General features: G+C 35.3%; 1 long non-coding RNA gene across 1 annotated transcript; it reads left to right on the forward strand.

Annotated features, from left to right (window-relative positions):
• The first annotated feature begins 17,134 nt into the window (after positions 1-17,134).
• LOC135417560 (uncharacterized) lies at positions 17,135-22,766 on the forward strand. Its single transcript, XR_010432108.1, has 2 exons — positions 17,135-18,091; positions 19,627-22,766. It is a non-coding gene; the product is annotated as an uncharacterized LOC135417560 (long non-coding RNA).
• Positions 22,767-25,099: the final 2,333 nt, after the last annotated feature.

A 25,099-nucleotide genomic window follows, 5' to 3' on the forward strand; every position in this document is an offset into this window, starting at 1 on the left:
ACTTTGGAAAGACAAACAAATAATGTATTTTCATGCATATGGATAGCTGTAGTAAGAAAAATCCTTCTCCACTTGAAGAATTTTTAAGTCATATTCAACCTTGATATTTAGCAGTGTATACTGGAAAGATGTATAAGTTATGTACCATAACACAGAAAAAAATCTTGAAGGGAGATGAAAAGTAGAAAAGAATCACATCCATAGAGGTTCTAGTTGCCTGATTTTTACTTGGGAACATTGTCCTGATAGCTAGGGCAGTGATGCAAAAGCTTGTTTTGCATACAGTGATAACTGGGTGGTCCAGAACGCAGATGTGGGTCTGCTCTCAAGACACTATCACATAATATACATTATTTTAGCTCTGAATAGCTTCAACTGTTGTTGAATTCCAAAAGGCTCCTTATGAAGACTTTAATGAGTGTGGATTTCTGCATGCTTCTTCAGAGATTTTCTAACCTGATCAGCTTTTTCCTGGAGATACCTTAAATTGCAGTACAAAATCTGTATGTCTGGACATCTAAAGAACCCACAAAAGGTGAATACAACCAAAACTGTCCTCTGAAATCTAAATTTATTTTACAGTTTAGCATCCAGTGGCCAATGACTAAAAAATCACAAAACTTTGACACAAAGTGATTACAGTAATTTAGATCTTTTAAAACTCTGATCTGTTGATTGATTTTGTCAGAACATGGGGTGTACTGTTCCTCAGTGCATGTTTCTAGAGGAAAACAGAAAACAAGCAATGTGTATTTGGTTTAGTTCCTGAGATAGTGATACAGAAGTTTTAGTATTTCATTCACAGCCTACATCCTAAAATGAGTGGAAAATATGTGTAAACTCTCTCATTTTTAATTTCAGGGCAGTAAGAAATGAAAAAAACTGCATAGGGTCCAAGTCAGATCAAATATATGTTATTTGTCTATCCTTAGTTAAATAATCAGTTATTAATAAGTGAGCTTATGTGTCCTGAGACAAACTTTACCTGACTGAAGGCAGTTGTAGTTGTACTTGTGTCTGGGAAAGGGAAGAGAGATAAATAAATCTGATATGTGGAAAATATGTGTTAAATTTCAGTGTGTTAGATTCTACAGTCCTCTAACTTTTCTTCTTCTTCTTTTTAAACCAGTGTTTATTAACCAAAGTCCACATGAACAGTTTGCTGATTATGAGACCTTGTTACAGCCTGTCTGTGCTCACATTGATCACCTTGGCAGCCTTTATGTTGTAGTAAGGACACTGAATAAATGTATAGACAACCAGTACCTTCCTCACTGATTACTGGGGCTGCTCAGGACAGTCCTGGAGTGCACAGCAGTAAGACAGAGAGGGACTGATACTCAGTGCTATAGGAAACGTCTACTCCAACGCATGCTTCCTGCTTAGTTTGCAAACCATCCAGCTTTAGTACAGAGATTTGCTCAGGGTGAGGTATTATGGCTGGTTTTTGCAACACCTTCTGTGGTGGTATATCTGCATTTTGTTGAAGTTGGGAAATTGTGCTTTAGTGCCTTTTTAGACCACAGGGACTCACAGGCTATGAAAGTTGATTTTTCTTTACCAAACTTTTATTGAACAGAATTTACACAATTTTCTAATTTCAGCTGTCAATAATATTGGAATCAACCCACCATTTAAATTTTACTTAAAGGTTTAAACAATTTCTTAGGCTAAATGATTTTATTTTTGCCCTGGGAAGTGGGGTTGAAGCAATCTTTTGGAGCTTAAAATTGAATTGGGCTCATGTAAAGTAGGCTGAAGTGTTTAGTTAAGACTTCAATTTCATAGTTAAAATAGTATAGTTTTAATAAATTGGCTATAGGTTTCTAGTACTACTTTTAAGGAATGTAGGAAGACAGGACTGACACATGAAAGACTGGCAGATTAAGATTTAATTATTTTAAAATTACATGAGTGTGGTTATTATTTATTTTGAAAAATGTTATGCATGCATATAGTAATCTTACAGTTTACTTCCCAATTTGTGGTTTAATATTTAGATATTTAATTCTGAAGTTATATAATAGCAAATATTTTGGTGTATAGGTAACACATCTCAAAATGAAAGTTAATCAGTAAGAAAGCTTAATTAGTACTTAAGAAAACTCTTCCTAGTTGAGGTTTGGGGTTTTTTATTGATAACTCTGGAATATCTCTATCTTTAATTTCTCCGAAACTAGTCCAGTTTCTGGAAGTTGTGTGGAGATTTTTTATTGGTACTGCTTTTCAGAGAAAACCTGGAATAAAAAAACTTTGCTGAAATGTTCACTTCAAGGAGATAATTTAGTTTGTCGCCAAACCAAACAAAGTGGAAAATGACCCAGTCACAACCACACGCTGAGCTCATCAGAAGGATATATACTGTGTTCCAGACGCTTGTGTCTGCCAGTAAATGCTATTGAAAGCAGAAAAAGGAAAGTAATAATACTAGATTTAATTTGAAAACTAATAGTCTTCTGGTGTTTTTATACTACCCAAGATATCATTTTAAGGTGCTGTTTGCTAGCATGCAGCATTACCACAGGATTGTAACAAAGCACCAAAAATTTTCATGGCTTCATTTTAGAAAGACAGTTTAAAATAATACAGACAAACCACCTTCCTTTCTCTGCAAAATTTCAGCAACCTCTCTTATGCTCCTCTGTGTTTTCAAGGTCTAAAAACTCTTCCAGTGTTTCTGGAAGCCCCTATATACTCTTTTTTGGTGCAGTAGGATCTCTGCTTAAACATTATGTCTCTCTCTCCTGAGTGTGGCACTTGTTTCTCCTGTGAGACCTGTTTTTAAGTCCTATTTAGCAGTCCTTCAGACAGAATTCCCTTTTGCTGCTCCACCCATTGCATTTTTTTTGAACAGAATTGTTAATATTTTCACCTTTATCTGCTCTTCATGGAAGTCTTTAGAAAGACTTGCATACATCATGTGAAGTGCTTAGAAATGGTGCATGGACTGTGGTAGTTTCATAGTGCACGGCATGGAGATTTATAATTCTGTCATAACCATGTTTTTTTGCAAAGATTAAGGAACAGGAACTCCTCAGGAAGACTGAGAAGGTGATTAGAAAAAATAGTAAATGCTAATCTACTTATTTTCATAGAAGATGTATGTGTACAGTTTATGACACATTGGGAAAAGATATGAATATAATTGTTTAGCTCGACACCAAATAAACAATTATCCAAGTATGTAGATAAGATGCTATAGCCCTCTTTTCTGATCCCTAGCATATTTCATAGTTAAATTCTTTCTTGCAAGCTTGTGTAATTGTAGTGCAACCTGTGTGGTCCATATGTTGACTTTCAGCAGTGAAAGATGACTTCCCCTGCAGTTACATTTTTCACAGATAAAACATTAAAACCATCCTGTGAGCTGTGTGCTACCTGTTAATTCATTGTCTGGGTATCTGAAGGTGATGGTGTTAAAAAAATTCCTAATACATCAGATATTCAGCAGTACCTTGTCTTTGATGTTTCTGTTAGAGTCTGTGAACTGTGTAGTGAATTTCAAAATCACCACAACTGAGCAACTGATGAGAGTTAGTGAAAATCCCATCTTAAACTGTTTACAGTCATGTTTTTTCCCCAGCTACTATAACAGTTCTGTTCAAAGGTGTTATTTTTTTAAGCTTGCATTCCCATGAGGTGTTAGAAGCTGCTGAAGGAGTGTTTTCAATTTCAATCCTTTGCCATGGAAAGCATTGTTATTCTTTCATCTGGCATTCAGAACAGATTAGAAGGTCTTCTTTTCACAAAGCTTCCTGAAAAGAGGGAACATACTGAGGGTAAAATTTGCAGGATTAAGGAAGAACAACATAAAGGAAACTTGTCAAGGATTAATAGACTTTATAGTGTGACACTGGTTTATTTCATGTGATTTGTGTTTGCAAGGGTAAATATAATGAAGGCATCTTCTAAAGATCAAATGGTAGGTATAAATAAAAAAGGAGAAGGGAAGAGGAGGGAAGGGAAGGGACCTGGTCACTGTGCTACTGAATTGGAAAAGTATCAACACAAAACATAGCATGGTGTTAATATTCAAGTCTTTATGAAAAATAGGAAGGAGAAAAGAGAAGCATACATTTTATACAACAGTCAAAAAAAAAAAAGAATGGAGCTTTACATAAATCTTTGCAAAGGGAATAGCTCTTGAACACATGATTAAAGACAACACTTGGAGAGGTAGCACTCAAATATAGCAGGATAATTTAAAAGAGAGGTCATGCTTAGCAAACATAATAAAGAAGTGGTAATGAAGCCTGATGGTATAGAAATAGAAGACAAAGTATTATGAAACCCTGAAAACCTAGAAATCAAATTACAAAAGTACTGAAAATAAGAATTAACTTGATAATTTCCTGCCTGAAGAATCAGAAAGTGATAAATGAATACAGCATTACTTGTCAAGGTAAGTGCTACATAAAGATCTGTGATCTGGAATTTGAATTTGTCATCTGTAACTGTACATATTTCCATAACATGAAGTGTGGGGATTTATGTTGGTCAGTCTTTGAGAAGTGGACTGGGACAAAAGAAGATAAAAATTAGTGACATAAGGAGTACAGAATGTAGTGAGTTACATGGTAACCTGAAGCAGTCTCATAATAATTTTTAGAATGTTGTGTGACATAAATCCTTCATTAAGAATATACTATTGTATAAACAAACTGAAATACAAAGAAATAAGGAATTCACAGTGCATATTTATATATATTTTTTTACGGAGAATAAAATTTATGGGAAATAACTTTCGAGGCCTGAACTTGTTTGATTCATTCTGCCTGAGAAATCAGGTTCCCTAGTTGCTGTAGGGCTGATCATATGAAGTTAAAACACCTCAAACAATGACTGAAATATTATATGCATGTATAATTAGTACTTAGTATAAGAATTTTCACATCTGGAAGAACTGATAATATGTTCCATTAAAAAGTTCAGTCTCTTTTCTATAATGTGTACATGTATATGCAATAGTTGCATATTTCCTACATGACTGGGAGGCCATGAAATATAAATGGTGGCATAATATATAAAAGCAGTAATTCTTTTGGAGATCTTGATCTTCGCTGTTTCCCTCAGTTATGAAGCGAAGCCTCCAGATTTGAGGCAATAATACGTTTGAACTTCATGTCCTTCAAGTAGCATTAATGCGATGAAATTGCTGTGTCTACAGTAAGTGTGGAATCACAAAGGAAAAAAAGAAACATCCACTATAATCACCAAACCCTCCTTCCCCCACCAACCATTTAGTTAGCTCTAAATTTCTGAAACTTGTGAAATTAACTAACTTTAATTATGTTGTATGAAGAAAACCTATATACTGAAGCAGCATAGAGAATAATGGGTGCTAGTCATGTTACATGACTTGATTAAGCTTTGACCTGCAGCTATACTGCTGATGCTAGCCCAAACTACATAGCCAGAAAAAAAATTCAATAGTTTATATTTTAGGTGTAATAAAAATTGTGGGGTGTTCATTTCATCAAGTTCATAGATTTTTAAAGGCATTGAATGGAATCAGCAAATGGATCTTTGAATAATGTTTAGTACACACAGACTACATCTGGAGATTTTGTATGCCTTATCCAAAGTAACTTTAAGCACTTAAAAAAGAAAATAAAACCTTCTGGGATATTCTATGTTGGCTTTATTTAGAAAATAAAATTATGAAGAAATGAGAGAATAAATGGTACAGTGAGATATGTAACTTACATTTATATTTTGTTTGTAAAAGCATTTGCCAAATTAAGTTGGTAAAAAAAAAGTATCTAAAAATTTGGCTATGTCTCAAGTGGTTTTCAAATTAAAAATAAATGACAAACTTGAAGTTTTCCACAGGACTGTGTGAGATAAATGTGGCTTCCATAAAAGTTTATGTTGGTATGGATTTCAGCTGTGTAAAGGATATGACCACCAATACAAACAGGGCTCATAAATATTTGGAAGAAATACAAAATGGCTTCAAACAGACCAATATTAAAAGTCCTAGACCTTGCTTGATCCAAAAAGCTTCAGCCTCCCAAAGTGAATAGGCAATTAGGGCACATTCTGAACAGGAGGATCTCAAGCAATAACTGGGAAGTCTTAACACTCTCTGGAAAAACGCAGCTGTGAGTGTCACTGAGTACACACAAATCCAGCCAGCACAGGGAAGAGGCTCAGCATCTCCAAATTTCCAGGTCACCGTTTGTGATCTGCTCTCATCCATCTCACAGGTAACTTTTCAGAACTTACTCAGAAAATGAAGTCTTCAGGGAAAAATTAATCCAAGTACACCAAGAGCAACAGTTCAAACATTTTACTAAATCAATTCACACAGTTTCAAAATTATAAATATAATCAAGGACAACAGGATTTCTGTATTTTTTTTTCTTCCAGGTTCATCATTAAGACAATAAACAAACACAAATTAGGTTTATAGCATCTATTCTTTATCTGCACTTAATAAGTGAAGATAAATAATTTTCCCTATAGTTTTCTGATAACACTTTTTTTTAAAACTAGGCGAAACACTCTTTGTTTTCTTTCTTTTACTTTTATTTAAAGAACTTTTCACAAGAACAGAATGAAATGGAATTACTTAAGGGGTAGTTAAAAAGCAAGACAATTACAGTTTAGAGAAAGCAAAAATGTATTAATGTGATTCATGTCGTGGAATAAGTTGCTTTGTCAAAAATATAGTGTTTCCATTAGTATGAATATTAATAAGTAGACATGAATGGCAGTGAGAACAGGGAATAGAATGGATATTGGGTGCTAGATATTAATTTTGATCTTTTCTCATGCGGTTGTTTTCACTGATGCACTCTGGGGATTCAGGACACACGCCAGTAATTGTAGCATCAGATCTGGAAAGGGGGAACTCCTGCAGTTCTTAGATGTGGAATGATGATACACATGGCAGAAAGGACAAATCTAAATCTCTATTCCTTTCCATATTTCAAAGAGTGCAACATGAAAACATAAAAGAACTGGCTAAAATTTGGACAAAAACACCTGAGGAAAAAAAGTTGCAAGTGAAGTATACTCAAGAAGTGTCCAGAAATTCATTAATTTGTGCTGATGAAATGTAATAATTAAGAACATTGATAAAACTAAAAGCAAAACTGTCCTCCAACAAAAACGCAATTAAGATTTCCTTCTCTTTAAACAGAAACAATGCTCACATAGAAATGCAAGAAGATATTAAAAGTCATCTGTGAGAAAATTATATCAGTATTGACATTTACAAAGGATAAATTGCAGAAAACAAATTAAAGAAAGCCTCTCATTAACATTTTGGAATCATCAGTTTATCTGGAATATCACCTAACTACTTAAAGGACAAGATAAAGTACAATGGTCCACACAAATTTTTGATAAAAAATAATGACATTAAATAAAATAAATTTAAAATAAAATAAAATTTCTTTGCAAAAAGAGACATTAACTTCTTTGTGAAAGTAAACTGCAGGAGTTGTTCTGAAAACACTAGCACAAAAATGTGGTAGATTTTGTGTCTTTATCAAATAACAGAACATATTATATTGTTTTGATAGCTTTTGTCAAATAATGACTATTTATCTGTCCCCCAGTGATAAGAAAAAGCAAAATAAGCATTTTTTAAAAACTAAAAAAAATTGAAGTTCTTGAACTAGATATTAACACCTTTTACGACTTTACCATATTGGTACTTCTTTAAACTTACTGGTTCCCATAAGTCAGTAATAACATAAGAAGAATCTGAATTTGTTTTTTGTTTAAATAACTGCTTTGTTTTTGATGCATTAATCAGAGAGGAGAGGACATATATGAATCCCCAAACATAAATAGCAAATAGGTAGAAAAACAATTCAAGAAAATTATCTGTTTATATAATTCATGAAAAGGAGGTGGATTTTAGGATGTGATTTCTGAAAACATAACTTTAGAAATGCTAGGCACAAAGATTTACCTGCAGGCATTGCCACAAAACACTAAACACTGTATTTCAGCAAGAAGGATTCCTTATTTTTCCCCCATGAAGAGATGAACTTCAGTGAAAATACAGAATACAAGATCAGCAGAGTTGTTGTGATACTTATCATTCTTAACAAAGATATTTTTTAAAAAAAGTAATAAACCCTACACTTCTTCCTTTAGCTTTAGGATCACCTGAGTACTATTCAACCTGCATGGTCTCCTGGAGCCTTCTCCTGACCAGGCTGGCTTTGCTGATCTTCCTTCTCTAAACTAGAATGAGAGCTTCCCTTCTATAAAATTACAGTTTACTCTTATCTCTGACAGATGATTTCCTTCAGTGATTTCAAACACTTTTTAGGCAGGAAATGGCTTAACTGAAAGCTCCCTCAGGACATTTGGCTCCTTCAGCACTCTTAGGTCACTCATTGATCTGTTTTTGTCAAGCTGCAGCCTGTTCACACTTTGGGGTCCATATGCTGTTTCCCTAGTGGATCTCAAAAACTTTATGTTTTTCGTACTGCACTCTGAATTTTTTTAAATGTTTACGAGTTGCAAATTGTTGAAGACTGCTGGAGGACTTTGATTCAAATAAGAAAAAAGGTAGTAATTCAAGGGTTAATTTGATCTAGGTTTTCATAAACATCCATTGCTGTGTTCACAGATCTGAAATGACACTGACATGGGCTATTCTGAAAATCAACTTCCTAGCCAGTGATGTCATACAGTTTTGTATTACATTCAAAAAGGGCTTTTTTTTTTCAGTGGAAGCTAAGGCTTGGTTTGCTAATTTCCTCAGACCAGAAAAAAAGTACAAATGCTAAAATCACATTAAAGCTTATTGACTTTGCATCATAAATGGCATATATTTCAATAGTTTGTCATAAACAGTGGTTTGTCATTCCCTAAAGAGTTTCATGTAATCTCTTGATGGTACTATTTAATGGAGTTAAGTTCTGCCACTCTAATGTTAAACAGATCATTTGATAAAAAAAGAATTGTATTTGGTACATATTTTAGTGCAGTACAATATCTATTATATTTCTGCAGGACAGGTAGCCTCACAAATCTAAATGAAATGAAAACCTTAAAAGTTTTCATATGACATTTCAGTTCTCCTATCTAAACTAATTTTCCAATTTAAAGGCCTTTTTGATTTTTCTTTCTTTCCTGAGATCATATTTAGAAATCAACTTTCCCACTTGAATCTTTAGAATGTTTACAGCTTTTACATGTCAGTATTTTTATTTGATTATTTAGGGTTAGTTTATTTAATTTCTTATAGTATTAAGGCCAAACAAACATAATTCCTTGGTTCTTTCTTGCTTTAAGTAGTCTTTTTTTTTTCACCTTGAGAAAACTTTGTTTTCCTCATCCGTCTCTAATAGAATTGCATAGAAGATAGCACTGAACTGTCTTTCTGGTTCTGTCTGTTGAATAGCCAATGTAAGACAAAAATTCACCGTATAGATTTTTCTCATCCTTTGGACCACGTCTCGCTGTCACCTTTCACTGTTGAATTTTTATGAATAAAAACAAATTCTTCCACCTTTCCATGTGATATTATGCCTATGTGATTTTGTTTTCTTTATTCCATGCTATCTTCGTAGGGCCAAAAAAATAAAAAGGCAATAATCCCTTAGAAAAAGTAGCAATAGAAATTAACTGTATGTGTAATTTTCAAATCCTTTTGACTAAGGATCCATTCAGACATGATCTTAATCTCAGGAGTGCAAAAATTTGGACAACACCCCACCACCCTTCTACTCCTTTATGTTATGAAACACATTATAGGTGTTCTTGTTTTAAATCTCATTCAAAACCAATCATAAGAATGACGTATTTTTAGTCTGAGATACAGCTACTCTTGCTTTGAACTCTGAAAATCCCTAATGTAACGTGTTAGCCATGACAGTGGCTGTTACATTAACTCCTTTATATTAGGTCTTACTTTTATTTTCAAAAAATTTCTTGTAATAACGTGGAAAAAAAGTTTTAAAGCTTGAACTTACTTGTATTTTGAACATCATATTTCAGTAATTCATTATGCTTTGAAAGTATTGAAAGAAATATTACTACTGTTTTATTTTTATACTTAGTTTACAAGATAAGATTAGGTTTTTTTATTAAAAATCACAACTTCAACTCTTAGGTTTCCGTCAAATAACCGCACAGAGAAAATAACATTTAGAGAAATGAGGAGATTCTTGCCTCTACATAAAAACTTTGTCCGAAATTCAAAGGTCGGCATTCGTCATATGCTTTTCATTCTCAGAAAAGAGAACAAGCATTGGCATTACCATGCTCAGGAGCGATAAACAATTTTCCGTCAAAACTGTCTTCCTAAGATGTTTTTAAAAAATGAACTGTTCATGTGAGAAAGATTAGCAGCACACACATACACACACACACAGGCACATATAAATTCCAAAATAACATTATTTTGGGTTTAGAAGTCAGTTTCTAATTGAGCTCATTCAGACTTAATTGCATCCAAAAAGTATTTGTCTTGGATGCTCAAGTAAGCCTGTCTAAATCAATTGAGTGTGGAAATAAGAAGGACATACCCAACATGTCAAAACAAGATATGAATAAGTGACAAATGACCAGCTTGCCCCTTCTCATTGCAAGGCAAGAAGATTACCTTAAATTGAATTTTTTATGGAGAAAGTATGCGAGCATAGGCAGCTGTCTTTAAGTAGATAATTCATTGTAGGCTTTTTTTAGAGTGTCTGTAGTCCTGTGCATGTTAAATGTTAAATATATTAAAATGCATTTATCCCAGTGTAGACACATATTCAGAATAAAAATGTCCCTAATTTAATTTAGCTTAATTCACTTTGAAGTCTGAAGTGGACTACATTGAATTAAAGGCATTGAAAATCTGAATAAAAGGATCAATACATGACTTTAATTCATTTTAATTAATCCACTTTAAAAGTTACTTCAGATTACCTTTCTTAAGTGTTTCTGCATTGACAAATTCAATAGGCCTTGAGTCTTTAGATAGGAGCTTATAATTAATTATGAAATTATCTGTTCCCTCCTTCACAACCTGAAGAGCTAATGGCTTAAGTTATAGCTGTTCTGAAATGGACACAAAGCACACAGAATGTAAGCACAGAATTTGTTAGTCCCTGACACTTCTCCCCTGGAAGCCTTGTTAATCACTGAAAAGTCAGTAAATTTATTTGACAATTAAAAAGATATCTATTATTAGTTGGAATGATGCAAGTCATTCAGACTGTTTATTCTATCATTCTTTAAAATCAACCGTGTTCCATATGATCAAATGACAATATATGCTATTTTTGATAATGATTCTCTTCCAGCAGATAAGGTTATTTCTTAGTTTATGGTGAGAATGCAAAGTTGATTAATTGAAGGTAGCATCAATATTTAGACCTGGTACATAAAGGGGTCTTTTAAATTATTTTTTTCAAGTACATAAGGAGTTATTCTAACATTCCACATGACTAAATTGGAATAAAACTTGAGTTACTGAAGTGGTGTCACATGAGTAGCAGAATAATTCAGCATCATATAACTTTTTAGGATTTTGTTCAACAATTTCAAGGAAATACATTTTCCTGTTATTTGAATATACTTGAAATGACTCATAATTCAATTAGCTGGCATAGTCGAACCTTGTGGCAAGCTATATCTAAAGCCATTAATGTAAGCATCTGTTTCCCTTAAACTAAGGTATGTCTCCAAAACAATCATCTTGTGGAATTCACAGAGATGTTTTTCAGCTTTTCTTCTTGTATAGTTTTTATCTTTATTTCAATAATTTAAAGGCTGAATTGCTGTCAAAATTTAGATAATTTTTTTTCTTATTTTCTTCCTTTTTTGGCTGCTAAATATTTACTTTTCATAATAGTTTTGCAGTTCAGGTCTTTCACTTTGTTTATTCATTTATTTGACATTAGAGTGAATTAACTTATCTGTATGAATAACTCAATCCTAGCAGATGTCTTCTAGAACATATTGCATTTATATATATAAAAATCATACATTGCATATCGCATATGTGATTTTATATGTATATGGGAGATATCTATATGTATATGGGATATATGTGTATATTTTATTTATATATATATATATCCTTTTCTGTTTTTTACATCATCATAAGGCTATGCGGGTTTCCGGGGAAAGTTAACAGGATTTCATGAGTAATGAAAGTTAATTATTTCTAGGGTAAGATACTATTTATTTATTTATTTATTTATTAAAAAAAGGATAATGATTTCTAGAACCAGAGAGTCTGGAATTTCAATAGCAAGAGAAATATGACAAGAAATTATTTCTGGAAAATATAGTGTTTATGACAACATCAACAGGCATATAAACAGGGTTTTATTATTTAGATGCATATGACATGGCTAGAAGGGAAAGCTCATCTGTAAAGCAGTTAAAAACAGAAATAGTCAAAGGACCAGGAGAAACTGCTAATGGGAAGAGCTGTGTCTCATATTTCCTAGCTGCTGCAGCTAGAAGGACTGTGTCAGTAGATGCAAAAGGTATTAAGAGCTGGACAAAGATCTGTTTGTAGATGTCACAGAAATGAAGGAAACTGAAAAGTTCACTGAGTGGTGTTAAAAACAAAACAAACGTGTTAACACCTCAATTGCCCGGTGGTCAACAATGGTCAACAGAAGAAGCAGGAGTGCAGCAGTAAAGAACTTGAAACTGAAGAAAGTAAAGTATGGTTACCTGCTAGAAAGGAGTGTGGAGAGTACTGAATATGTATCACATGCAAAAGCCTTTCTTACTCTGTTTTCTCCTCTGGTGAGGTGGGTTTGTGTGTTTTTTTTTGGTTTGTGTTTTTATTTTTAATTTGCTTTGGGGTTTTATAAAGTGCTTTCACTGTCTGATAGGCTGGGGTCTAAAACTGCCTGCCAAGCAGAAATGTGCGAAGATTTATTTAGGGCAGGAAATAAAGCAAAGGGGATACATAGAGTGCTGTGTATTATTCCTATACTTCTGTGTGTTTGCCAAGTTCTGTTTTGCAACAGATCTCCAGATCCCTCTAAAGACTGAGCCTGAAGAAATACATTATCTTTCTGACCTGCAATGTGTACTCTATCCAGTTCAAAGGCTGATAATATTTTGACTCTTATTGTACCTGCATAATAAAGGGTTGTATCTCCCAACATTTTTTGAAACTGGGTCTCTCTTGAGAATATTGGCATGTAAACTGGTAATTTAATTTTTATTGTAATTTGTAGCACACAGAGATGTCAGTAGTCTGTAAACCTACAGGGGTTTGTTTATTTATTTAGTTAGTTTGTTAATTTTATTTTTGTTTTGTTATTTTTTTGTATACAGACTGAGCCATAAAATGGAAGAATTTAGGCATTTTCCTATTTCTTTACTAGCTTCAAGTTTCATGTTGCATGTTGCCACTTAGACAAATTAACAGAATCTACACTGAATCTAATAGAATCTACATTGTAGAATCATTTTTATTTTACTAGCAGAAAATAATAGTCACCTGATAAGAAAAATGTATGATCTAAGTTTTTTCTGTTAAAAGTGAAGAAATTGAAATAAAGGGTATAGTGAGCTTTGCAGGGCCTTAACAGAGTCACTGCTATAAGCCTGTCGCTCTCAAGAAACTGACTGTTATTTTCTGCTTCTATGAATCAATATGATTCAAGTTCAAGATTATGTTTTAATTACCAAAACAGCAAAACTTGCGTGACTTGAGTAGTATTGTAAAAAACTATGTTTTATTAGCATCCAGCCAGGCTTGTTTCTAAGTGGTGGCAGGACAGATCAGGCCGCCTCTAAGGGTCTATAGATATAAAGGTCTGTAATGCTATTCATCTTCAGAAAAGTCAACAATAAGTATAAGATGGATATTACTTAACACAAGAGCTGAGGTCTGAGATTTAGACTTACAGAAAAATAGACTGAAATTCTCTGAGTAATAATTAAAAGAGTTTTGAGAACTTTATTTTATTTGTGCAAAACTGAGCTTGGAATTTATGTGGGCTGGGGTATGATCAAAAGGAATTAAAAAGAGATGGCAGACCTTTGAGGAATTGAAAGCAAGTTATTTTAATGAGTGAGGATAAGTGCAGAAGACCAGCGCTGGTAAATTGCAAGCTTGTAGTTTAACCTGACTAAAACAGTATTAAAAATAAAACAAGAAAACAACAAACAATAAAATATACACAGCTTCTAGTGCAAATTTAAAAAGCCACAACCAAACATAAAATAATAATATACTTATTTATAAAGGAAAATTCAGAAAGGTTGGACTATAAAATGTGATGCAACCTGCAAGAATATATCAAGGAATACAAGACATTGTATTGCAATGCACACGTATTATTGTACAGTGCTAGCAAAGAGGGAATGGCCTGCAGTTGTGTCAGGGGAAGTTTAGGCTAGATATTAGAAAAAGGTCCTTCACCCAAAGGGTGGTTGGGTGTAGAGGTTTCTGATATGGGAAGACAGCAAGAAATGGACATTTTTACCCTGGTAGGGTGCAAGCCATGGGAAAAGTAAGGAGAAGCGGTTCCCTAGGGCAGAAAGAGGAATCGAACAAAGGACAAAAGGAACTAATGCTGGTAATAGGTAAAAATATTATAATACTGTAGCTAGCAGCAAGGACTCACAATTGGAGCTTATTGTGTAAAAGGTATAAAAAGCCTGCTGAAATAAATAATAAATGTCTTCACTTTTACCATCATGTGAAGTCCGTGTCTTCAATCGCAATGGTTGGGTACTGCAACAGGCTCCCCAGGGAACTGGCCACAGCACTGAGTCTGCCAGACCTCAAGAAGCATTTGGATGATACTCTCAGGTAGGTGGTGTTGAACTTGATAATCCTTGCAGGTCCCTTCCAGCTCAGACAATTCTGTGATTCTGTGGAAAATATTTTCTAGGAAAATATATGTCCATAACTCAGTGGAAGGAATTAATTTTCTTTTCATCACTGAAGTCCAAAAAGATCAGCTGTGTTTAGCAGCTAGCATACCTAATACTGGTAAAATGAGAAGGAGTCTGTGTAGACTAGGACAAAAACACAATATAAAACTTTAAAAGTATTTAATCAGTCACATCTTCAGAGTGTCTCATAGCAGTAGTTATTTTCAGAAAGTCAAGAAAATTAAAGTCTAACAACTAAAAACATGTAGATTCATTGCTCTTGTTAAATAACAATCAAAAACCTAATTAGAAAAAGAGGTAAGACAGAAAGGGTACTCAAGGAACTACAGAATACCCTGTTAAATTAACATTCCATGAAATATGATAAAGCAGTGAAAATATTTGTAAGCACCTGTAAAGTACTAACTGCCAGCATGGATTTGACAAGAACATCTTGTTACCAGTTAAAAAGCTTTGTGGAGAGGAAGAAAAGGAGCAAGTAGCACAGATCTTGACCTTAAATAGTGCTTCTGAAAGTGTCTCACGGGACTTTTTTAAAGAAAGGACATTTTCTATTGAATGGCATTATAGCACAGATGCAACACTTGTTGGAAAAAGATGTTTTCAGAGAGTTAATAGGCTTCGCTGTCAAAAGAGGAGGGCATGTCAAAATCGTTCTCTAAGAAAACCAGCATTCTGGAGATGTAGAATTCCTTATTAGTGTTACTGGCCACGGTAAAATATAAATGAAATATAAAATATGCTTACTAAATTTGAAGTTGAAATAAACCTGGAGAAAGTTGCAAGTGTGGGGGAGAACAAGATTACAATTGAAAGTGGTCTAGATAGTTTGGGAAATGGCCTGAAAAACCAGGATGAATTTTTACAGAGACAAGTGCAAAGGACTTAACACGGGAATAATTAGTAGCACGGATGCAGAAATGGGAGCAAGAGCTTGAGCAACGGTTCTTTACAAAAACGCCAAGAAGTTAAAATGTCACAAGCAGAAGAATGAATGTCAACAATATTGAAAGAGGCACAAACACTATATTAGGAAACACTAAACAGAAAGATACTCTCTCCTCTTTGCAGCTCTCTCCTCTCACTCTGACTTGACTGTGCATTAGGGCTATATGTAGCACAGAATAATGGTTACTGCTGAGTACATCGTCTTTTGGTCTGCTCTGGAGCAGCAGGGCATTCCTGCAAACACTGTAGCAAGTTCTGTGCACTGCTGTTTGAGATTAGAGATTTGGACACCCTTGGAAATGAGAAAGTAAAGGACATGGTATATCATCCACATCTGTGGTAGCTAGAAACAGGAAATAATGGACTTCTGTTACAACGAAGTCAAAGCAAGTAAAATATTAGAAAAAGAAATATTAGTGAAACATTGAAAGTGCCTGGGGAAGAAGCAGTGGCATCTCCATCACAAATCATCTTAAGAACAGGCTAGGAAAGCATCTACAAGTATTGATGCTGCCTCATCAGGTAGGGGAGGAGGGAGTAATGCAGTTCAGTCACAATCTTTCATGTTGTTTGCCAGAACTTACTAGCACCAGTTTTGAAGCATAAACTAAAAAGTTCGGGTTATTAAGTTTTTAAAAAGAGTAATTCTCAGGAATAGTTCTCAGCACCTTCTTACTCTTTTTTTTTTTTTTTTTTTTTTCTACTTTGTAGATCCTTGGAACATATTCTCCACAGTTTCTGTATTTCTTTTGAGTGTTTGCTTTATGTTCTCATTCTTCTGCAATGTTTTTGTGTTCCAAATTTTTAAAGTGTCATATATAAGCTGAAAGTCTGCATCATTCCTCCTGGTCAGAGGGAGTGGGTTTGACAGGGCCAGTTAAATCTGGTGAATTAACAAATGGTTACTGGACTGGTGCCACAGCAAGGAGTTCAAAAGAGCGTCTTCAGCTATAGACTTGCCAAGCTGGTGAAGAGAACTTCAAACTAAAGTTACCAGGGAAGGGGAATCTCAATCCAGCCCACTCCTACCAATTTGATGCCAGGGCCAGAAAAAGATGCAAAGAGCTTGGAGATGGATTACAGGTCAGCAGGAGAGCACCTGAAGGGCAGCACAAAGGAATTCCAGCTACCCCATACAATAAATTGCTTCATTGGGGCCCAACTTAAACTGCTTTATGCGAACACATGTAGCATGAGAAATAAACAGGATAAGTTAGAGACATGCATGCCTGCAGGGCTATCATCTTACTGACATCACAGAGACGTGGTGGAATGACTCCTATGACTGGAGGGTTGAAATGGAAGGATAGAGGCTCTTTAGGAAGGGCAGACAGGGGAGATGAGGTGGTGGTGTTGGCCTCTGTCAACACCAGGTCCAGCTGGAGTGCATGGACCTCTGCCTGAGGGTGGATGAGGAGCTAACTAAGAGCTTATGACAACATTAAAGGGAGGACAGGCACAGGTGACATTTTAGTGGGGATCTGCTACAGGCCACCTGACCAGGAATACAGAGTGGATAAAGCCCTCTACAGAGAGATAGGAGCAGCCTCACATTCACAAGCCCTGGTCTTTATGGGGGACTTCAAGCACTTGGATATCTGTTGGAGGGATAACACAGCAGGGCATAATGCATTCCTTGAGCACCCTGGATTGTTTGAGGATAAATTGCTCCTCTAAGTAATGGAGGAGCTATCAAGAAGAGGTGTTATCATGCTATAGTCTCACCAACAAGGAGGGACTGATAGCAAATGTGAAGCTCAAGGCCAGCCTGGGCTGCCATGGTGGAGTTAAAGATTCTTAGGGAAGCAAGGAGTGCGCACAGCAAGCTCACTACCCTCAACTTCAGGAGAGCAGACCTTGGCCTCTTTGGGATCTGTTTGGTAGAGAACAGTTGACTAAAGCCCTGGAAGGGCAAAGGGTCCAAGAAATATTATTAATATTCAAGGACCACCTCCTCCAAGCTCAGGAGTGATGAATTCCAGAAAAGAGGAAGACAGGCAAAAACACCAGAAGGCCTGCATGGATGAACAAAGAGCTCCTGGACAAACTCAAACATAAAACGAAAGCCTATAGAGAGTGGAAGCAAGGACAAGCAGCCTGGGAGGAATACAGAGAGATTGTCTGAGCAGTCAGGGATCAGGTTAGGAAAGCTAAAGTCCTGATAGAATTAAACCCGGCCAGCCATGTCAAAGGCAAGAAAAACTTCTACAGGTAAGTTGGTCATAAAGGGAAGACTTGGGAAAATATGGGCCCTCTTTGGAAGAAAACATGAGACCTGGTTACCTGGGACACAGACAAGGCTGAGGTACTCTACTTTTTTGCTCAGTCGCTTTTCAACCTGCTGAGGTTATTAATTTTGAGTTGTATAAGTCCTGATGGCATATCAATAACTTCCCAGCTTAGTTTTAACCTTTTAAGTATGGATTTTTTTTGTTTGCTTATGTCTAAAATTCAGCCCTACAATAAATAAATAGTTATATTTTTTACATAAGGCATTAAATAAAAGATACAGTAGAAGCATACAGGATACAAAAAGTGAGTATTTGCAGGACAAGAAATCTGCTTTTCAATGAAAAATTATTTTTAGATTTTGCCAAGGGCTCAGTCATATTTATGAATATTTATAATATGAAAAGTTATATACTATATAGTATATATACTATATAGTATATATACTATATTTCTTCTTCTTTCTTAGTTAATTTTCCTGAATTTCTCAAGAACACTGCTAAAAAACATCCATCTTGAAGAATTAGCCTTAAAATTCTAGTTTCCTTACTGGTATTTATAACTACTATTTATTTTCTGAGCAGGTAGCTACAGGAATTTAGGTGATTTTTGCTTATTCAAAAATTTAATAAGAATGCTAATGCCATTGCCTGTTTTAATTGTTTAGCTTGAAAGGGCAAACATTATCTACATTAATTTTACCGCCTTCATAACTAACTAGAATCTCAGCCTTATTGCTATGCTTTTAGGCATCTTTGCATTTCAATGTGATAGTAAAATAATGTTAGTCACTCTCTTTTGTGAAATTTGTTTCTTATTTATTGACATTATAAGAGGGTCTTATAATCTGAAGATTAATCAGCCTTAACTCCAAAATTCATATTCTGCATGGCTCAAAACTCTTATTAAATGACTTGCTGAAAAATGCTGTGCATCAGTGAGATTTTTTCTCTTCCTCCTTCATATTGGTTCTTTGTTAGGCCAACAATTACTGATGCATTGGTCAAGAATTTTAATTTTTTATATCTAATAAAGATCAGAAGATCTGTGAATATAAATGTATGTAGATGATGTGAGATAGCTTCAGTGGCAATTAACTTTTTGTTTATCAAATAACTTCAGTTCTCACAGCATAAATGTACATTCTAACAGAAAATAAAATTACCTTAGGTGCTCTTTACCTTCTGTAAACTTAACCTGTTGAGAATCTGCCACTTTTACTTGTAAAAAAATTGGAATGTATTTAGAAAAAATGAATCCACACTGCAGGCATGGGTTTAATGACAAGTGTTATAATGATAAGAGTAGAAGGGACTTATGTATGGACATAAATGGAGATGCATAATAGGGGGAGGGATAAGGGTTAGATGCTTAACCCAAGATGGAATGAACTACAAAGAAACTGTAAGGAAGCTGGAAACAACATGGTGCATGAGTGATAGCATAGCTGATGGTGTGAAAAGAGAAAAATAATGCCTCTAAGATCCTCATTCTTAGATGAGCATTTTTATCCTATATTTTGGAGGAGCTTCCACGATGGGCCAGATATAAAAGTTTCTGCAGGACTAATGTTTTTTTGTACCAACTCCTTCTTTATCCTCTCACTTCCAGAGAAGGTGGAAACTGGGGGTCTCTGCTTCTGTGAATGTGTCTGAGCTCATTTTCCCTTTCCGTGATACAGTCTTAGATTTCAGCATCTATGATTCATTCATCTTCCATGGACATATCAGCAACTGTCATCTTTACTGACCCATTCCCTGGGAGAGGATTTCAAGTATGAAGTATGACTTTCTCCAGGTGTTACAGGTTTCCTAGAACTTATGGCTGTTGCTATAATTTTCTAAGCAGTAGATGGTGACTAGGAATCCTTTTGTTTTACACCATACTCAGGTAGCTCTGCATAAGACTGAGGAAATTTGCATGAATGAAGAAGTAGACTGTTAAATTTGGCATATAAGTGAGGAAAGATATGGCTGAAATGGGGAAAAAAGGGACTGAATTCAGTTGCTAACCTTTCAGATTTGCATCTGTGCTAGGGAGGGATATACCAACTAATTAATTTAATGGTCTTCTGCGGAGGTCAGTAAAGCTAAGACGATCCCAAGGAGGCAAGAAGCTGAGATGCTTTATCGGACTTACAAGTTCATATTTAAAGGGTTTATGGTTTACATATTCAACAGGGGTTTACATATTCATCGAGGGGGGGTTGCAAATTCATTCTATTAAAACTGGGGAGTTTCCACAAGGATGAAGTAACAGGGAAAAACCCAGATTGACAAATCTTGGGGTCTTAGGAATTACCTCATGGGGAAAAATCTATTTTATCTTAGGGGATTTTACAGGGGGGAACAGGTATTTGGGTCTACAAAATGCAAGGATTCGGGGAACACAAAGGGAGAGACAAGGTACAATGGGTCTTCTGCACAGGTTTGATGAGATCAGGGCATGGTTTCTCCAGGCTTGGGCAGGACATTCCAAACCCGTGACATAAATGGAACCTTGTCTGGACTCTAGATGGAGGTTTTTTCCCAGTCTCTGTCAGCCCAAGGCTTTTCTTTTTCTTTTTCTCATATACAAATTTTGAAATCCAACAGTCTTCATAGCAGCCTAGCAATATAAGGAATTGACTCTAATGCTAAACCAATGTTATCTGCAATTCTGCAATATAACCTAGACTGCCAAAGCAACTGAGAGAACAAGGCTTCTGGTTTCATTTTTGGTTGGTTGGTTGGTTTGGTTTTATTTGTTTGGGTTTGTTTGTTTGGTTGGTTATTTAATATAAATGGAAGAAATCCAATCTTTCCCATGCTGTAAATAAGTAACTGAAATAGAACATTACTTACTTTGATGGGTGACTCTTATAAATACAGACTTAATAGAAACAAGGACATTGTCTGGAGTAAATTCCTATGACAGCTAAAAATGTTATGAGAAGTGGGAAAAATGAAGATTAAAGACCTTTATTAGTATACCAATTTATTTTCTATTTCTTTTTATTTTCCACAGATTTTCTTAAATGAGCTTTTCTGTCACTGTGCTATTCCTGTTTCTGACCATTTCTACTATTTTTATTTATGTACTTATTTACTTCACTGAAATAAGATGTCATTTAACTCCCCTCATCCTTTCTCAACTCCTTCTCAATACTAAACTTTATTTGTTTATTATTTTTTATTATTTTATCTTCAGACATTCTCATGACACTCTGTCTTAAATTACATATTCTTATTGATGTCACATTTCTGTGATTTATTTATACTTTCATGTGCCCCTGGGTACATTTGGTCCTGTGTTCTGGTTTCTGCATTTCTCCTGTGATTTCACAGCTTCTTCCAACCTCACATACTCTCTTTCAGTCCTTTCAGACTCATTCTTTTCCAAACTTTCACCCTTCCTATTTCTTTAAATTTGGTGTTTTGTTTTACTTTTTTTTAAATTATATACCATCCCAATTTTCAGTCACAGTCTTCAGAGAAATTATGCATTTAGCAATCTGGGTTTAAAGTTTCAACAAACTAAAAAACTTTTGGAGAATGTTGAAAGATTTCTCTCTCTCTCCTTCTCATTATAATTTGCAGCCAATGGCAAATTTCCTGAGGAGGAATATTCTCTGCTGCATGGCTTGTATGTTTAGGTGTTGCCTGTATATATCTTGCCAAGTCCACCTCACTGATTTCATGAATTGTAGGATCATTTAGGTTGGCAACCTCCAAGATCATCAAGTCCAATCTTTGACCAAACACCACCTTGCAACTAGACCACAGCACGAAGTGCAGTGGCCCATCCTTTCTTGAACACCTTCAGGGATGGTGATTCCATCACCTCCCTGGGCAGTTCATTCAATATCTTAACCACCCTTTCAGTAAAGAAATTATTCCTAAAGTCCAGCCTAAACCTGCTCTTGGTGTAGCTTGGGGCTATGTCCTCTTTTCCTACTACTAGCTGTCTGGGAGAAGACGCCAACCTCCACTTGGCTATAACCTCCTTTCAGGCAGTTGTAGAGAGCGGTAAGGCCCCCTGAGCTTCCTTTTTTTCCAGGCTAAACAAACCTAGCTCCCTCAGCTGCTCTTCATATGACTTACTCTCTAGACTTTTCACCAGCTCTTCTCTGGACACTCTTCCGCACACCAATGTCTTTCTTGTAGGGAGGGGCCCAGAACTGGACACAGTACTCAAGGTGTGGCCTCATCCATGTTGAGTACAGAGGGAAAATCACTGTCCTAGTTCTGCTGGCCACACTGTTCCTGATACAGGCCAGGATGCCATTGGCCTTCTTGTCCACCTGGACACACTGCTGGCTCATGTTCAGATGACTGTCAACCAACACACCCAGGTCCTTTTCTGCTGGGCTGCTTTCCAGCCAATCCACCTGTATCACTGCTTGGGGTTGTTGTGACCCAAGTGCAGGACCCAACACTTTGCGCTATTGAACCTCATACAACTGGCCTCGGCCCATCAATACAGACTACTGAGATCCCTTTGCAGAACCTTCCTACCCCCCAGCAGATCAATGGTCCTGTCCAACTTGGTGTTATCCGCAAACTTACTGAAGCTGCACTTGATTCCTTCACCCAGATCATCAATAAAGGTATTAACCAGGATTGGCCTCAATACTGAGCCCTGCAGAACACCATTGGAGACTGGCCACCAACTGGGTGTAACTCCATTCACCACCAGTCTCTATGCTAGGCAATCCAGTGAGTTTTTAATCCAGCCAAGGAAAACACAGAATAAAAAGGCAGAGACTAGAAGGAACCTTCATGAAAAAGCGTCTTTACAGAACAGTATAAAAATCTGAATGAAAGAGAACGTGGGAAAAAATACAACAGCCTGGGTGATTGCAAAAAGATCTCTTATTTTTGTAAAGAATATGGAAGAATATATTGTCCCACTAAAACTTACATAAAAGCTCTGTGTTACTGGATTCACATGTGTAAAACTTAGACAAAGGTACTCATTCTATAGGGTTCATGTGTCTAAATTGCAATGAAAATACCATGTTACAATTATTTATAATACTTGTCTTCAAAGGAATTGCAGTGCTTGGTATCATTAAAAGTTGTTTTAACCTAGGATGCCGGATTTACTATTTATATATGTCTAGTTATAAATATATATGACTTAGTAAAGGGAATAATTCGGTTAAGCTGTTTCAAGTTGTTCTGATGAATGGTTGGTATCTGAGTAACTTTTATCTATTCTTAAAGATACCACTGATTTATCACTAACTGAAATGCGCATATGCACACACACTGGAGAAAATTAATTTCTTTTTGACAAGGACATGTAGAACGAATTAAAGCATAAGAAAAGTAGGCATATTCTGAAATATATCTTTAAGTATCCTTCATGAAATATAACTTTAATCATATTTCTAAACCAATTAAAAACAAATTATGCAGTTACATATCAATGCACAGATTATAGATTTATTTTTCTATATCAATGGATTATGAATTTGGCAACAGCTCAGTAGCTATTCTCCTTTGACTCATGAAACTGTAGTCAGTGCTGCAGAAAAGATTTGGACAAAAGCAAAAAATATTGTGGTTTAAGGGGGTTGTGTCTGTCTAATGAAAGATGCTTCAGCATTAATACAAATAGCTTCACATTCAACTACTTTGTTTGGTGATTAGAATCTATAGCTCTAATTGTTTGTGCAGGACAGTTATCCTCCATTAACATTAGCCTGCACATTCCTCTGATACCCAGCATAAATGAAAACTACAAGAGCTGCTGTTTCTTATCATCTTTCCTACAGAGTCTAAATTGGAATGGGTTGTATTATTTAATGAGTTGCACAAAGCAGTCAACAGTCCTCTTTCTCAGAGCTCAGTATATTTTCCACAAGGCTTTGGATAATTTGGTTTATCATTAGTGCTTGGATTTTGGATATGCTGCAAATTTATTTTGAATCTAATTCTTAATCAGCAGATGTACTCTAGATTAAAATGAGGAGAAAAATAGAAAAGTGTAGTTGTCTAAAGGACTAAAGAAAGAATGTATTTAATTTTTTTTCTCCAACTGGTCAACATCCTACTAACAACTATAAAAAAATGTAACATTCTGTTTCCCTATCACTGAGAAAAACAGGACTTTTGTTTGTTCCCTTTTGTCTTGCATTTGAATGGAAAACCTATGTTATTACAGAACAGATGTGTGTTCAGTGTGTTCAGTTTTGTCAGTTAAAAAGGAAAACATCCTGCTGGAAAGGATAGGGATTTTTGGAAAAAAAACAAACCAAACAAAAAAAAGTAAAAAAAAAAGGAACAAAAGAAAGAAAAAACACCCACCAGCCCAAAAAACCTCCAAGATGAAAATAAAAAAAAAAACAACACAACAAAAGCAAATCTTGTCAATTCATTCCATTCAAGTTATAGAATAGATTGTTTGAATACTCAGCTTTTTATACTCGAAATCTTTTAAACAAAAAGTGTTTGTACCAATGCAAACCCAATAATTTATTGTTAGAATTAAAGTCTTATCTGTATAATAAAAAAATTAGTATTAGTTTGGTTACAGTGATAATAGCACTTTGAGGTCAAATTATGTAAAGTTAAAAAGAGATGTACATGAACTTTCTACTGAATTTTCTTTTTCTGTTTTCATGCTCATTTCACTCAAATGATACCCTTCAGTCTGGGGCAGCTTACTTAGCATCCTAAGCCCTTCATGAGAGGAGTATGATGATGCTGTTGATGGTTTCTCCTTCTCACTGTAGAATATATTTGAGGGCATTTTTATTTTTGCTAACATAATGTACCTTGGTCTTTCTTCATTGGTGGGCAAGTCCACATTGTACCTAAATTCACCATCTGTGATGTGTTTTTTATGTGAAACTGATGCTACAAGTCTTCCAAGGGTGCCTTCTTTCACCATTGATTAGCTCCTGGTGAATAGTTTAAAACCCTGAAGGCACTTCATGGCTGGATATTCACATCCGCTGCTGACACCTCATACTGCTTATCTTGCATTTTATCAGCGTCATAGAGAGCTGCTCTTCACAAATAGCTTCTGACAACAAATAGGCCTGATGTGATACAATTGTACAAATCTAGACAAAAGCTAAAGCAAAATAATAGTA

The sequence above is a fragment of the Pseudopipra pipra genome, chromosome 1 (genome assembly GCF_036250125.1).
Source record: "Pseudopipra pipra isolate bDixPip1 chromosome 1, bDixPip1.hap1, whole genome shotgun sequence".
NCBI lineage: Eukaryota > Metazoa > Chordata > Aves > Passeriformes > Pipridae > Pseudopipra > Pseudopipra pipra.